The sequence below is a fragment of the Nanorana parkeri genome, unplaced genomic scaffold (genome assembly GCF_000935625.1).
Source record: "Nanorana parkeri isolate BGI_ZX_2015 unplaced genomic scaffold, ASM93562v1 scaffold160, whole genome shotgun sequence".
NCBI lineage: Eukaryota > Metazoa > Chordata > Amphibia > Anura > Dicroglossidae > Nanorana > Nanorana parkeri.
In genome coordinates this window covers 843,273-859,683 of record NW_017306428.1, presented here as the reverse complement: position 1 = coordinate 859,683, position 16,411 = coordinate 843,273, and the positions used below count along the sequence as shown (strand labels likewise).

The 16,411-nt window shown below is 37.2% G+C and overlaps 1 protein-coding gene across 1 annotated transcript in view; it reads right to left on the bottom strand.

Annotated features, from left to right (window-relative positions):
• The window catches only part of BNC2 (basonuclin 2), a 280,535-nt gene that overhangs the window by 1,011 nt on the left and 263,113 nt on the right, over positions 1-16,411 (bottom strand). The window lies entirely within an intron of this gene.

The window sequence follows — 16,411 nt, the reverse complement described above, 5'->3', positions numbered from 1 at the left end:
TATATATATATATACAAACATTATATTATACATATTATAAAAAACATAAAAGTATACTATAAAAACAACTGCAAGGAAAATCAATGCCAATTTCATGCATTCCACACAAAATACACATGCAAGAAGAAAAAGCAAGCAAATAAAACTCCACTAACAAAAAAAATATATCTGGGTATCAAGTTAAGGAAAGACAACAATTGTATAGGGTGCTCTATACATAAAAAGCTTGCTAAAATGAAATTATAAAAACGTATATTTTTTTGTTCTGCTCAATATAACAAGCATTGTTGTACACTTAGGTTGGTGTTTAAATCATCTGTTTCACAGGACAAAGAAAGCTGATTGATGAAGTTAACCAGAAAGGTTCAATTAAATCCCTAATGAGAATATTATGAAGAAGTCAGGTTTTGACTGGTACTAATGTACATGACTATACTTTAGTATCTGTATTAAAACTTTAACAGCAGAGCATTTCCAATACTTACTCTTTAGTACCATATCACACTCATCCCACTGTCTTATTTAACTCAAACCTCCTCAAATACTGGCTGTACAGTTAATATCTCATTCAGTACCAATATGATTGTCTCTTACCACAGATTAATGAATGGATAGATTTAAAAACAGAAAGAGGAGGCCCAAGCAGAGTGTAGATCAGGGCCATTAAATATTCAAGATGTAATCACAAATAGCTGTATCCCATACCCCTTTTTGCCTGTGGCTTGGTTATTGCTGCGACCTATTAAATCCATGTTATAATAATGCTATTTTTCATCAGATACTGATACAGATAATGACTGTATACATTAGAAAGGGATTGATCATTTTAAAATGGACTGATTTTTAAGATATCTTTCTTCTGCTTTCTGCACACATAACCTGCTAGCTCTATAAAGAAAGAACAGTCAAATGGCAGATAACAGATATTTCCTGCAATGGAGGTGAGACAACCTTATCTGCTGCAATACTCCATAAACAGCCAAACAGTCTTATGAAACAGATGAAAATAGTAATCTCAGCCAACAGGCATCCCCAGTCTATGGATACTCTTATAAATGAACTGTTGTTTAAAAATACACAGTGGAACAGATGCATGTGGAAGCCTAGCAATCTGAAATTTATACATTGCGGATAAACTAGCTGCTTATTGCTTTAGTCACAGCAGTGAAACTTAAAGATCCCTACAATCTAATTAGAAAGTGTAGCCTCCTTCAATTTCTGTCAAGCTAAACTGAATGCAGAAATACGCTCTGTGCAGCAATGTCCCTTTCTCTCTGTCAGCACTAACACAGAGTCCGTTAATATAATTACATTGACTTTTATTCAATTAAGTGCCATCTCTTGCTTAAAGGGAAGCAGTAGAAGAAAAAAAGGCAGCTTTGTCAATTGATTCAGGTGTAACACAATAATAAAAATGAACTCATGGCAGTGCATTAGCTCTGCACCTCATAACTTTGTAACAAGAGTTCATTCATAGAAGTCGATTTCCATTATGCCACCTCAGTTGAAAAAGAATTGATTCTGAAGCTCTTGTCACTCTTTAATCTATTGCACTTTTGTTTAATAACCTAGCACAATACTGTATGCACAAAATAATGACCCATAAAGCTGGTGACAAAGTTGTTTAATTTTCTCTATCACCTTATGCAAGGATGTTTTCCATGTCCTATAAGGGTTGGAATGAATTCTGTTAATATTGGATATTATTTTTGTTGTTGTTATTATTATTATTATTATCATTTATTAATATGTATGCAGGCTGTCATGTAGGCATGTACTTGCCAACTTAATCACTCAATTTATTTAACCCTGTGTAACAAATATTTGACGTGTCCTTAATCACATGTTAACTTGTCTTACTACCTCCAAACATCTGTCCAGTACCTATCTACAGATATCTTTTTAACATGTGCACATATTTGTAGCCTATCATAGTTTTAAATACATAACTCTCCATAAAACATGTTTTTATTAATATCTGCCTTGATCACAAATATGCATGACCCAAAAGTACCCCTAGGTGTTGAAGTACCACTGATTGACAAGCTCTGATAAAGGTAGACTGGGAATATATAACAAATAAATGATAACATGTGTTCAGCAAAGAGTCATGACATGGACAATAAGGTAGTAATCCTGAGGGTATTTGTATTGTTTGATGATTTACTAATATTACATATTTATTTACTGGTCATGTGTAGTGGATGTGTTTTTTATTTATTTATTTACTTTTAATTAGTTAATTAGCTTAGGATAGGTAATGTGACTTCTTTAAGTTCCAAGTACATATACAGTAAATTAATGTATTAATTGTACTTGTTAATAGGCACACATCTCTGCACAAATCATGTGCTTAAACAAAACTGTCTGACCACCAATTCTTGCATTGTGTGCAAGCTCTAAAAAAAGAGCAGACCAAGCATATTTATACTTTTCTGTACATATATGAATTGCTTAATAATTCGACAAAGTCTTACTATAAAGCAGAGCATGCTTTGTTTACTGGATACATCCTAGTGTATTCAGATCAATTACTTGGACTTCCCGAGTATAAAGATGTAACCAAGGTTATTCCAGCTAAGCAGGGGCGTCCCGAGGCTGGGTGACACCCAGAGGGGTGTCCGAGTGTCACCCCGCCGAGACGTCACCGCCCTTGTTACGCCACTGCAGCTAAGTGCTGTTGGGTACAGTGATTTCTGTTTGATTAGACAGCATATTGACAGCGTTTTTTCACACAAGGGTGAAAAGTTTGGAGAAGTGAAGAGGCAGGAGAAGTGAACAGTCTAGGCCAAAATAGCTGATTTGGAAAAATTCTCCAAATCAGCTCACTTTTCAGTTCAGCTATGTTGTCCTAGATTGTTCTCTTCTCCTGCCTTCTCCAAACTCTTCACCCTTTTGTGAATAACCGTGTTAGTCTAGTGATAAAATATACTTTAAATGAGTTAAGCCCCATCCTCCACTGGTAAGCTCCACCCTGCTGTAAGCATTTCAGTTGTAGAAAAGCTTGGTGCTACGTAGACTGATGTTCTGAGGTGCAGTGTAACTGATGAGCATGCCATAATTAGCTGTTTTATACTTAGCTGCTAGAACTTACAAAGTATTGGGAAATAGTAAATAGCAGGGCCCTAAACAGGATACTTCTGAAACACTATAAAAGCTTATCTTTGGACAAATTATTTTACTAAATATTGGGTAGTTTTTTACCTTACCCCACTACCTGAAACTTCACATTAAGATTGTATTGTAAGCTTGTAAAGAACCTAGTGGTGCTATGAATGCATACAAATCTAGGTACAAATCTTCACAGAAACCAGAGCTTATGTAGTGTGATTATACCTAATTATGATGCTTTGCAAGAAATCTTTTGCTACATACATGAGGGAAGGGGAAGCTAAACGGTGATGCAGAAATATGCTGGAGGGGATGATAGAGTAGAACCATGCTCTATTGCTATAGCTAACATTTTCATCAGTGTTCCAATATTATAGTAAAACTAAAACCAAGATTTAAATTTATATTTTACTATCGAGACAAGAAAAATGTTAATTAGCAACAAAATAAATGTATCTAGTACAATAGATGTACAGTATAATAGATGAATCAATCTTCTATGTGGAGACTTGTTCATCTTGAATACTACAAGCAATACACAAAATCTGGCATATATGTGGTGTTTGTGCATTACAACAAGCTGCTGCTGACCACTACAATTATCTTTCAATGAGCGCTAAGCAAATAAAATGGTAAAAAAACACTGATGTTTATTCTATGTTCACATAGGGGTCTATTCACGAAGCAGCCGAAGGATCTAGCCGTAGCTTCGGCCGATCCTTCGGCTAGCTTCGGCCCCAGGACCCCTTCGGTTCAGTAGAACCGAAGGGCTGCTGTACGGGCTATTCACAATAGCCCGTACAGCTCCAGAACTTAGCTGAGCGGCTCAGTCGAGCTGAAGGCATATGCCTCGGCTCAGCTGAGCTGCGCTGACAGCCTGCTTCTGACAACTGGGCGGAGCCAGCCGTGATCTTGTGGCTGGCTCCGGCCACTTGCAGAGAGATCAGCGTCCCTGGATATCAGCTAACCAGGGACACTGATCTCCAGACAGCAAACTCTCCCTGGCGCTGCGGGAGTCTCCCGCTCCTGGCCGCCCAGGAGAGAAACACTGCTTTTTCTTTTTTTTCTTTATTCTGACACGGAGCTGTGTCAGAATATTAAAAAAAAAATGTCTTGCCCATAGGAATGCATTGCTAGATTCCTATTGGCTATTGCAAATTGAATTAGCCAATAGGAATCTAGCAATGCATTCCTATGGGCAAGACATTTTTTTTTTAATATTCTGACACAGCTCCGTGTCAGAATAAAGAAAAAAAAGAAAAAGCAGTGTTTCTCTCCTGGGCGGCTGGAAGCGGGAGACTCCAGGAGCTCCCCGCCGGCCAATAGAAAACGGTTGGGCGGAGCTAGCTGTCATTGCTAGCTCCGCACAATCGTTTTCTATTTTTTCTTTTTAATTGTTTAACTATTTTTCTGTTCTGCTCAGTCCCTCTGAGGGACAGAGAAGAACAGCCGAGCCGAATGCGGGTCAGCGGCATTCGGCTATTCACTCACTGCTGTTCGGCATCTATAAAAATAGACCGAACAGCAGAGAGTAGCCTGCTGGAGGTTTGGCTTAGTAACAGCGTTCGGCTCACTTCACTTCAGGTCGGTCTTTCACTCGGCTGCCTACGTAAATAGACCCCATAATGAAGCATTAACCTCTGAATAATCAGATGGAATTCTCTCTAATCTAGGTATTGTTACAAAACCGATAACAATAAAATCAAAGAAAGTAAGTCAACTAAGCAATATAGAGCCACGGGTATTGCCATTTGCCTATAGTATATTAGTCATGTTGCAGAGATAGTAGTGTAATAAAAAAGCAAGCAAAATTTAGTTTCAAGTTTTTGTGCCTGCCTTCTAATTTTACTTGCTCAAATTTTAGTTGTCTCTTGAAACAGTGACAAACCCACCCCTGCCAACTATTCATGGAGCAAACAATGCATCTCTTTACTTTTTCTAGAAAATTAGACACCCATCAGGTAACCAAAACAGCCAGCTACAAAAATTACTTGAATATTGACAGCTTACTGATGTAGTTCCAAACCCTTAGCCTGTGGTCCTCTAGTGTCAAGAGACCTTTCCTGCTCTGTGGTCATTTAGCAAGGCAAAGTTCAATATTACTTCAAAGTCATAACTGTCTTTTTTTTTTACAATTTGTATACTCAAAATGAAGTCCACTTTCTTTTTACCTAATACAAAATATTATTTTATATTTGTAAAAAACATATTATTGAAAAAGTGGTGCCAGTTTGTGATACAAGAAACACATCTGCAAACTAAGAATATTATTGCAACAAGGGTGTAATTTCTACTGGGAAAATATGTCTACATTGAAATGAAAGAGAGCTTCTAACTTAGCAATAAAAAGCAGCTGGCAGAAAAAAATATGAAGTTCAGATTGGATGTCTATGCCTTAGTATATATAGTATATAGACTCACTGTATGTATTCACATCAGCTGCAAGCAGCACACTCTGTGCCTCAAGAGCTGCCTGAATGCAATCCAAAAGTGGTGCTTCTGTTGGAAGGTCAGGGGCTCCATAAAGGTCAACAGGGCGTATAACCATAGAAAGTTTCTATTTATATGTCATAATTGCCATAATGTGCATGTCAGTGGTGTTTATTGTAGCTTTACTTTATTTTGGGCATTTGAAGATCAACTGAGCAGCTCTAGTATATCTTATTGTAGTTTGAAATTGTGCTAACGAAACCTAAACCCTGAAATTCATCATCCAATATGTGGTGCAGTGGTAATTAAAAGCACATCAATGGTTTGTTTTAGATAAATCCCAGGCTTAGTATAAACACTAATTGTATGACCTAGCTATGAGAGAGATATACAGCGCACAAATCCATATCTCAAGGGTCTGAGGCTTATGTGAAGAAAGTGTAGCATGACAGGAAGAAACAGAAGCATCAAGGGCCTTAAAATGGCTCTAAAGCCTGAGGTCATGTCATAAAACTTAATGCAATCAGCAAGGAAGAATGTAACTTTATAGAACTGGTTTGACAGTATCAGTATTCTAGCATAGCAGAGAAAGTGTTAATGAGTTAGCCATTAATGATTAATCACTTATGTTTTACGCCTATTTAAATATATTGCAATACTTTGTCATCTACTTTATGTTTAAATAATTACCATAATACACAGAATCAAAAAATGTATTTGTTTTCTATATTTTTTTACATAACAATCTGATATCAGTGTAGCTGATTTATAAAATCTGGAATAAAAGATGGCTGTGGCCAGCAGCAACCAGCCAAGTGTCTCTGTTTTCCCCAGCCTGGGAAATACAATCAGCTTTCTTTGTTCCAATTTGAATAAGTCAACTCAGAAACAATAGAGTTTCTTCTTTCTCTAATTGCGATCACAATTATGAGATTCTTGTCACCACAAGAAAACAATGTTACTCATTTCTGTAAGGTCTACCTAGGTATTTGAAAGTTTCCTGACAGGGTTCCTACTCTTGGAAGTCCTTCACATTAGCTCATGTTAATAGTGCACTGAAATCACTTTTTGGAAAGTGTACCTGTAATAAATGGACCTGTACCTAGAGGTGCCTACAGGCATCCTTTTTTTATCCCATAAAGTGCTGAGTGTATGTAAGAAGCATCTGCACCTTAAAAAGTGAGTTCTTGATTTCAACCCTCCCATACCTCAGTACTGGCCTCCTAGTGCAATCAACAATGAGATGCTGGAGGACCAAGTACTCACTTCATAGTCATTATTTTGTATGCTAGAATGTCCCAGTGCTTTGGGCTACTAGGAATACTTTAGTAGATAACTGAAAATATCCACCTTCAGGTGCCTTCTTTGAAGTAAAACTGAAGCCAAACCTTTTTTTTTTATTTGTGACACCCACAAATGTGGGATTTTCTTTCTCTTTTACTCTCATGAACAGTCACCAGGACACACAGAGGGGGAATCTATCCTAACGGGGACAAAGACAGCAATAAAAACCTGACAGGTGTTCTAATCCATCTCCACGATTTTTTTAATGGCAATTTGAATTAATTCCTAGATCAGGTCATCTACTTTGGCATAACTAGCTAGGTTATTCTTATGCATTGACAAGAATCAGATCTTTGAGTAGTTACTCATAAATATTTTTAGTGGTGGGTAAAGCCCTGGACACAAGTGTTCTAGATTTCTGCTGTTAAAAATGGGACTCCCAACAAGTGTACAACTTAGCTAAAGCAAAGCGGAAAAGTCAACAAAAATGAATAACGTTTAGAATATCTGAAAAATAGGGCACAAACAATCAACTTAGGAATGAATGTTATAAGAAGTAATATTTACCCAGTTACATTTCTAATTTTCCCATTGCCCCAATTGCTCCTTCATCCTCTGGGTGCAATCCGGATGGTCTGCATTAAAACAAACAGAAACAAACCACACCCATAACTCTGGAAACATGTCCTTGCGTCTTGAAAATACCAACATTGTGGGAACACTTACAGGCCTAAATGCATTGAAGGGTGCTAGAGGGGGAAGCATCTTTGTATTAACATCAGACTGCAGGGTATTTTTTGAATAGCTTCTTTTTATTTTTCAGCAACAAAATCGTTACTTTAGCCAGGTCTTACACACTTCAAAGCAAGTAGACCGAAATTATGTTAACAAACATTCTTTAATACAGCATGGTGCACTTACACTTTCGATTTACATATGACTATTGTGCGAATGAAAAAATACATCTGCCTATTGCTTTTACATTTAAATTAATTTAAAAACTGCCAAGCTACTATATATCCGGTGGCATTCATTTAAAGTGAACAATAAGGCACATTTGTTTGGTAATGGCATTCTTATCCCATCTTAAATGAGGCCAGCAACTGTTGACCTTGCTGCTTTAAAAAGGCAATCGCTCTATTTAACATAATGAACGGAAAAAAGAAAATGTTAAGATATTAGCATATGATAAAATTTTGAACAGATTACAGGACTGGTACAAATTCAATTATCTTCCACAGAGCCTGTCACATATCATCATGTATCAGGCTGGAAATGCAACAACTACCTTTTTTTAGACAGGGGGTATGGACAATCTTTTAAGAATGAACATTGTTGCAGTGCTTGTAGCAGGCCCTACCTTTGTAAAATACAGTGGTTACCTCGGTTCACAAACTTAATTCGTTCCACGATTCTGGTCGCGAACCGAATCAAACTGTGGTCAGACCGCAATCTCGACTAGAGGAAGCCGCGACCAGTGTCAGAGCAGGGAAGATGGCTGTGGTTGTGCTTGTCACCCGATGCGGAGTTCGCGAGCGGAAGCAAAATTTTGCTGAACTTCCTGTTTATGAACTTAAGTGTTCGCAAACAGAAGCGTTCGTGAACTGAGGGACCACTGTATTTAATAGGACTTTCTTCTATAACCTATCCTGAAAGCAAACAAGGAATAAAATTAGTTTACTGAACCAGCAGCAGAAGTGAAATGCAGGCAACTAAGTTTATCTTCCAGAGCATCTTTGGAATCCTGAAAGATGGGGTGCTAATTATGAAAATCGGTGTGCAGCTCTGAGGTCTAAGCTACTGCCCACTTTCTGCCACCCTTCTCAGTGCAACAGCTAGCCTCACTGGCCTGCAGATCTTTGACTATGTAGTTCCCAGTTGAGATCTGCATATTTAACACCACAGGTATTGGGACTCCCAAGACACTCTGGAAGACAGTGATGAGCAAACACCTCTAGAAATGTCTAAATGTGCAAAAATAGGTACATTGTAAACACAGCAGCACTTTCCAGTCAGTGGACTCAACACCCAAGTGTACAGAATAATCTGTGTCCTCCACCATATATATAATGCAGAGTTACCATAAATTCAGATCTCAAAGCAGTCACATTGGTCAATTCACATTTTGGTAAGTCAATGGAGGGATTGCCAGCATCTTCAACAGCTAGTCACAGGAGCATGCCCAGGAATGCTCATGATACTTGCAAAAATGTGGGCACATGCAAAAAATATAACCACAATTATATTGATTTAATAAAAGAAAATAGGCTGTTTACTTTGCAAGGGTATTTTCAGTGAAGGATGAAGCTCTGCTGAATTCCATTATCTAATCATATGCAAGCAAATATTCCGTTTTTTTACAGTATATTCCTTGCACGTGATTGGGTATTTTTTGCAAAGTGAAATTTTAAAACATTCACCAAGCTACGGGAAAATTCCTCTGCAAAGTGCAAATTCCCTTGCAAAGTGAGCAGCCTATTTGCCTTTAGTCTTTATCAACTAGACATGTCATTTTCATTTTGTTTCGATTGCAAAATTGGATGAAATTTCGTGAATTCAGACATTCGAATGCATACAAATGTCCAAATTCCAATGAGGCTGAATACAAATGTTGTTCAAAATGAAACTACATTGGACACGTGACAGTTTTCTGGCCAATCAAAAAAACCTGTCTGAAACTTAAATGAAATTCTGAAAACTAAACAAAATGATGTTCTGACTCAAAACTCAAAAGACAGAAAAAAAAAATCAGAAATGAAATGAAACAAAAATTTATTTTTGCCGGCTTACATGTCTGTTATGAACCCCTTTGTGTGTGATGTCATTCTATTTTGACCGCTGAACATTCTTGCGTTCAGTGCATGTGGATTTATATATGGTGGTATCCGTTTTTATGTAGGTTTTTTTAAATAAAGTTTTTATAGTAAATTACCTTTTGGGAACAATGCTTGCTCCATTTGCAACTTTATTATTTAAATGTGCTCACTTTTTTGTATTTGGAGATGCAGGGGATCCCTCTAATTGATTGGATTACCAAAACACAAACTGAGCTCTGTAAATACTTTGAGATTTGAATTTCTCGTAGCCTACATTTTTATTTTTTTATGACACAGTTTATCTTACACATTTGGTTCTTGAGTCCACTGACAAAAAAGTGATGGTTGTTTTGTGCAGTTTTGTTTTCATTGTGAAAGTGTATATGCATCTTTAATAGCATGTAGCTGCTGTCATCTTGATTGTAAGTTAGGGATAGAGCACCAAGTATTTTCCGCTTGATTTAAAAAAAACTTCTGTACACAAAAACATACATCTGCTGGAGATATAGGTGATCCCTCCATTGGATTGACGTACCAAAAAGGAAATTGACCTCTGTGGGTGCTTTGAGGTCTAAATTTCTTTAAAGGGTGGGGTGTGGTATTTTTTGTCTTGATTTAAAGTACACAAATGCAGAGTTTAATAGCCATAGTGCTTAATAAGGATCCTTCTTCATTTAACCAGCTTTAGTAACATGAATGCTCACTGATTACCATGGATTATTGCACTCTGCACTTGGTGCTTTGTTTGATTCACTGTTTTTTGAAAAGGCTAGAGTGTGTCCATTACCCCAAGATGACGAAAATAAAGCTGAGCATGTTCATGGAGAGTAAAAGGTTGTATACAAATAATGGTAGCATTTTCTTTCTTGATGCATGCATTTCAAATAGAGACATATGAGGCCACAAGCAGACTATGTCAATTATTTTGAACTTAAATGTATTGTTTTTTTTATATGTTTAGCAATGTAATGTAATGAAAACTTCTCTCAGTTTTAACTTAAATGGTTAATGTTATGTAATTTATGATGTGAGAAAGCAGAAAGCTCCTTAAATGCCTGAGGTGTACCCAAAGCATTTTTGTGCAATGAGTTGATAAAAGCAGCCATTAGAGTTTAAGAAACATTTGGGTCTACATAACCCTGAGGAAAATCAATTTAGGGTTTTTTACTGTTTGGTTTCTTCAGAGCAGAAGTTTAAGTAACAAGGATATAATGTAAGCATAGAACAGGGGGGTGAGTAGGCAGGAAGACAGTCACTTAAATCTCTTTCAGTATGAAGCAAATCAGCAAGTCTGGTCACGGAGGCAGCTCCCTCATCACTCAAATTATACACTTGAAGATAAGCTCCCACCAAGCTCTACTGGGGTTTGACTAATTTACTGCACAGATACTACATGTCTACTGTAATAACAGGTAGGATGCATTGGGGTCGGCCATTTATCTGAATTAGACTTCTTTGCTCAATTCACAATGAATTATGCTTCCTACTCTGCTCTTCCTTTTTTCATGAGACCTTTTATCCCTCTGGGGATCCTCTGATGTGGCAGGCAAACAAAATTGGCAGCCTTGTCTAGTCAACAAGGAGGATTCTCGGGAGAAAGTATTAAACTTTGCAACGGAAGCATTGTACTGTATTAATGTGAATGCCCCAGGAATGTTAATCACTGTCTGACATCCCATGCTGTCATGTGAGGAATATAAACCCCAAAATGTGGTTTCTGAACACCAGACTGTGTATTGGGGGATGACTACTTTGTGGTGGTGTTAAAGGGGCAGATTGCATACTAGTTGTTAATATTCATGAGATGTGTTGAGACACATTATTCTGTTCTTTGTCTTGTCTAACAGATCTGAATTTCAGGTAATCAGCCTGATGGGGTTTTTATATATACTTTTTGGTACCTGCTGTTATCAACAAAGGATACAAATATTCCTAATTCTAAAAAAAAAAAACATAAAAAAGTAAAATGTATGTGTAAAAAAATTGAGTTCATGGTGGTACTTCTTAGTAGCGTCATGGGATAAATTGTTTTGTTTTCTCCATTTGCTAGCAAGGAAAACAGAACAAACAGGTAGATTTAGGTGGAGTTCCCCATTCTAAGTACTGCCACAGGCAAAACAAGGCAAAGAAACAAACAGTATCCCATAGCAACCAATAACATTGAATTTAGCCAATGTCAAATAGTAAAATGTGGCTGTTCTTTGCCGTAATTGAATAAAATTGATTGTCAGCCCAATGTAGGTTTCAAACGCCATATCTACTCACTCTCTGATTGATGTTGTTCAGTTTTGACATCAAATATCAGTATTGAACCAATGCCTTTCTTATGTATGTCTTTGCAGTTTAATTTGGTTAGTTTGAGCACATTCAAAAACTGTTGAAGAAATAATATTGCAATACTTAAAATTAAATAAAAATGTGGCGGTTATTAGACATGTGCACTGCCAAAAAAATCGTTTAGTTTCATTTCGTTTTAAATTCGGATTTGTGTTATTTCGTTTTTTGGGATTCGGGTGTGAAAGTCAATTCGTATTCGGAATTCGGATTTGGACGAAATTCGGTAGAGGTAGGTCGAACGTTCGTTTCGTTTTCTGTTCTTATTCGTTTCGTATTCGTTTCTTATTCGCTTCGTTCGTTCGTGACATTTGAGGGGGGGAAAATATTTTTCTCCTTCTCTAATGTCACTTTGCTCCAACGAACGAAACGAATAAGAAACGAATAAGAACAGAAAATGAAACGAACGTTCGTACTAACGCTACCGAATTTCGGAAATTCGGATTCGTTTGCATTCGTTATGTCTGTAATTCGGAATTCGGATACATCCGAATGTCCGAATTTCCGAAAATTCGTCCGAATTTCGAATCGGAACGAAACGAATCGCACATGTCTAGCGGTTATCCCCCTGTTCACTCTTGATACCATGTTGTGATGTGAACCGTCCCTTGAGTGTGCGCAGACCTTTGAGGAGTGGTAGTTACTTTGTCCTCATTTGAGTGGGGGACTCCCTTGCTAATCACTCAGGGCTACCATTTCTGAGTATATTTTGAGGATGGTTTATATTTTATACAACTGTGGGATTTTCTGTTAACATTGTGGAATGATGTCTGTATATATTTGAATGTTTTTTCACGTTTTATGTGTATCTATGCAAAGTTGTTTCTATGAAACCCTTAATAAAAACGATTTCTGTAAAAAAAAAAAATAAGTATTCATTGTTTGCCACTAACATATTCTAACTACTGCAAGAGTAAGCATGCCCTATCTAGCCCTACAGGTAAAAAGGGCATTCCAGTAATGTAACATATTAATGGACCCTAAATAATGAAAAGCTTGGTTGTAAAATTAAGCTGATTTTTTAATGAAAGTTTTCTCTGGAAAACTATACAGTACTGGCATGTGTTTAAATATGCAATGGCTTGCATAGCAATTGTATTAATTTTACTGGGAGTGATATTATACCTGAATTGCATATATTTTTAGCATTTTCAATAGGATATTTTCTTTTTCATTTTGCAACTAGCTTTAATTTTCTATTACTGGAAATATTTTTAAATGTTTCACCTTTGGATTAGAAACTAAACATAAGCCAGAGGTGGAATGTTTCTTATTACTACAGTTAAACTGATAATGTACAGTAATTATAGTAAAGACAGTACCTTACACTTATCACTGAATATAATCATGTGCTAGCAAGTATATTGGGATAGCCCACTTTAGTATCTACAGAACAGAAGTAGGTATGGATTTGCTATAAAGCTTCCTAAAATAAAGGTAAAAGAATAGCTATAAATGGTGTTTGTTATAAAGATTCTCAGTTGTTATTAAATTGAACATTATTATTCCTGACGCACACACACATACAGTATTTTGACTAGCCTATATCCATACATCCAACAAGTGCAAACACTGCCAGCCTTATCACTAAGGCCTGGTTCACATCTAGCTTTTTATCGCATGTATTCAGTCGTGCGATATTGCGCGCAAAACTCAAAAACCCATACAAGTCAATGGCGACACATGTGGAAAACAGCTCAACAACCCCAATCGCCTAGGTGTGAACCAGGCCTTAAGAGGGTAGTCAGACATGCATTTCCGATCAAAGTGTGCTCAGGCCAGATTGTCTATAGATCTGTCAGCTAGCGTTATCCAATTGTATTACAGACATAAAACAGTTGCCTGACTCTGCTAAAAATGGCAAGATTGGGAGATGTTTATCTAATACCTAAAGCCAGTTTTTAGCTCACAGCCTGAAATTCCTGGATGTGCTTATATGGACATACTTACTTGATTGATGATTTGAGACTCTGCTCCCCTAGTTCCAGCTCCTAATCTTTATTAATGGTCAGTATGGTCACAGAAACGAGGCAGGAGGGGTGGGACCAGGCTCTTAACCAAGAAAGTATCTGTATGTCAGAGCTTCCTCATTCTACCTGGGGTGCTTATACTTGAAACTGTAGTGACGTGCAGGCACCCAGATGTGCCTGCTATATTCTAACAGCACCATAGAAGGTAAGAGTAGGTAAGTATTTTGCATTTTAGGGTACTATTGAAACTGTAATGATGTGTACGAAAACAGACTCTCAACCTGCTACTAAGTCCTAAGTCATTTATCATGCCACACGATAATTGTAAAACAAAACAATGGGGGTTTGCAACTCACGGTTGTGAATATTTTCCTGTCACATTTTATTTGGTTGCAGCAATACAAAAGCCAAGATTGGTGTCATGGCCCTAACTGGATTTAATTCTGAGATTCTGTTTTTAGGTAGTAGTGGACATTTTGCTGGGAGCAACAGCTTCAGCTTTTTTGCTTTATTAGCCTAAGCACCTGTTATTTACTAAGTAGACTCTTTGTTTACAATATAAACCACTCCTGGACAGCAGGAAATTCCAGGAATATTCAGTTTGTCAAGTAAGCTTCTTAAAGTGACACTAAACTCAGTAGTTAAATCTTAAAAATGCATGCAAGTCTCTTTTTTACTAGCAAAAATGTAGCTTATTTGAGTATCACTTGGCTGTAGATCCTCAAATCATCTCTGAATCGGTGCTGACATTGTCCTTTCTTCTGGTGGGTGGCTACTTTTGTTCCCCATGGTCTCTGTGTGTGTTGTAAAGTAGCCACCGCTCCAAGCTATACTCTCAAGTGGTTTAGTTTACTAATTTGTATTGATATTGTAGTCCATCACTGGATCAAGCTTGAAGTGGTGGATATTTTACAACACACACAGAGACCAAGAGGAACAACAGTAGCCACCCTCCAGAAGGAAGGACAGTGTCAGCACAAAGTCAGAGGATTTGAGGATCTACAGCCAAGTCATACCCAAATAAGCTGCATTTTTGTTAATAGTTAAGGTACTTGAATGCATTTTTAATGTTTAACTCCTGAGTTTAGTGTAACTTTAAGAAATGATCTCCAAGTTGCTGAGATCTCATTACTCTTGAGTATCCATTTTCTAATTTTCTGCTGTCTACTTCATTGGTCCTGACCAAAGCTTGTATGTTGGCTAAAGTTTGACCCTTGATTCAGTAAAACACCTGCAAGGTTATTCACTAAAGGGTGAAGGGTTTGGAGAAGACAGGAGAAGGGAACAATCTAGGACAAAATAGCTGATTTGGAAAAATTCTCCAATTCAGTTTACTTTCCAGTTTAGCTATGTTGTCCTAGATTGTTCACTTCTCCTGCCTTTTCCAACCTCTTCACCATTTTGTGAATAACCCTGCTGGTGTTCTGTCCTAATATCATGAATCTGTTTGTCTTCATATTTACCCATATGGAGCCTTGGTCGACAGTATGTACCTTTGTTGTTGACCTCAGACTGTCAATGAAGTTCATCTCCCTGCTTGACTGTTGCACATTTGACCATCAGTGGGGCAAAGCCAGGGCCTAAAACTAGGAGCTACCACTTATTCAAGCCCATATCCATAGATAAGGGGTTCTGTTGAATGACAGTTGTTCATAACATCATGCACTTTAGGGGACCCTACACCTACTTCTGTTTAGACTTGGAACCCTGTTTGTCCTGCCTTAGGCTGCTTTTATTTCCTGCCCTGGCTATCAGTCATATGTTTTTGTAAAACAAGTACCATGCTTTCTCAACATATTACCATACTTCTAACCACTAGGCTTGGTGGGTAATCTGCATAACCACAGCTGCACATATTCTGCTTATAGGGCAGTTTCTAACCCTTGACTTACCAATGCTTCAAGTCAACATGTCCTCCACATGTCAAACAATTATGATGGAATGTGGAATTAATGGCATAGTGAATTTTAGCTAAAAAATGCAGTACCTATTTCATTCAATCCAATATGTACAGCCACCTCAGTTGTGCTGGACTCTAAGGATAGCATTTATGGTTGTTTGGTCTTGTTGTCCCAAATTTTCCATTTTTATATTTTGAAATAAATCAAATAGCTACAAAGACAATAACTGGGAAAAATAACAAGGCAACATGATTTAAAAACATTTTCTATTAAAGTGGGGAAAGTCCAGAACCACTGTCAGATTTTATGACCTTATCTTAACCTCCCTGGCGGTATGATTATGCAGGATTTTACCATGCCAAAGCAGTATATTGTTTTTCATGGCAATTTGTTGTTTTATATTGTAGGCCTGTAATTCTTAGTAAATCGTAGGAATAACTCACCTAAATCTGTCCAAACAAGAGTCCAGTAGACATCCCGGGTATGACAAAGTTTGAAACACAAAATCATAAATTATAATATAATAAATAATTATAAGAAATTATAATAAAATAAATAATTATAA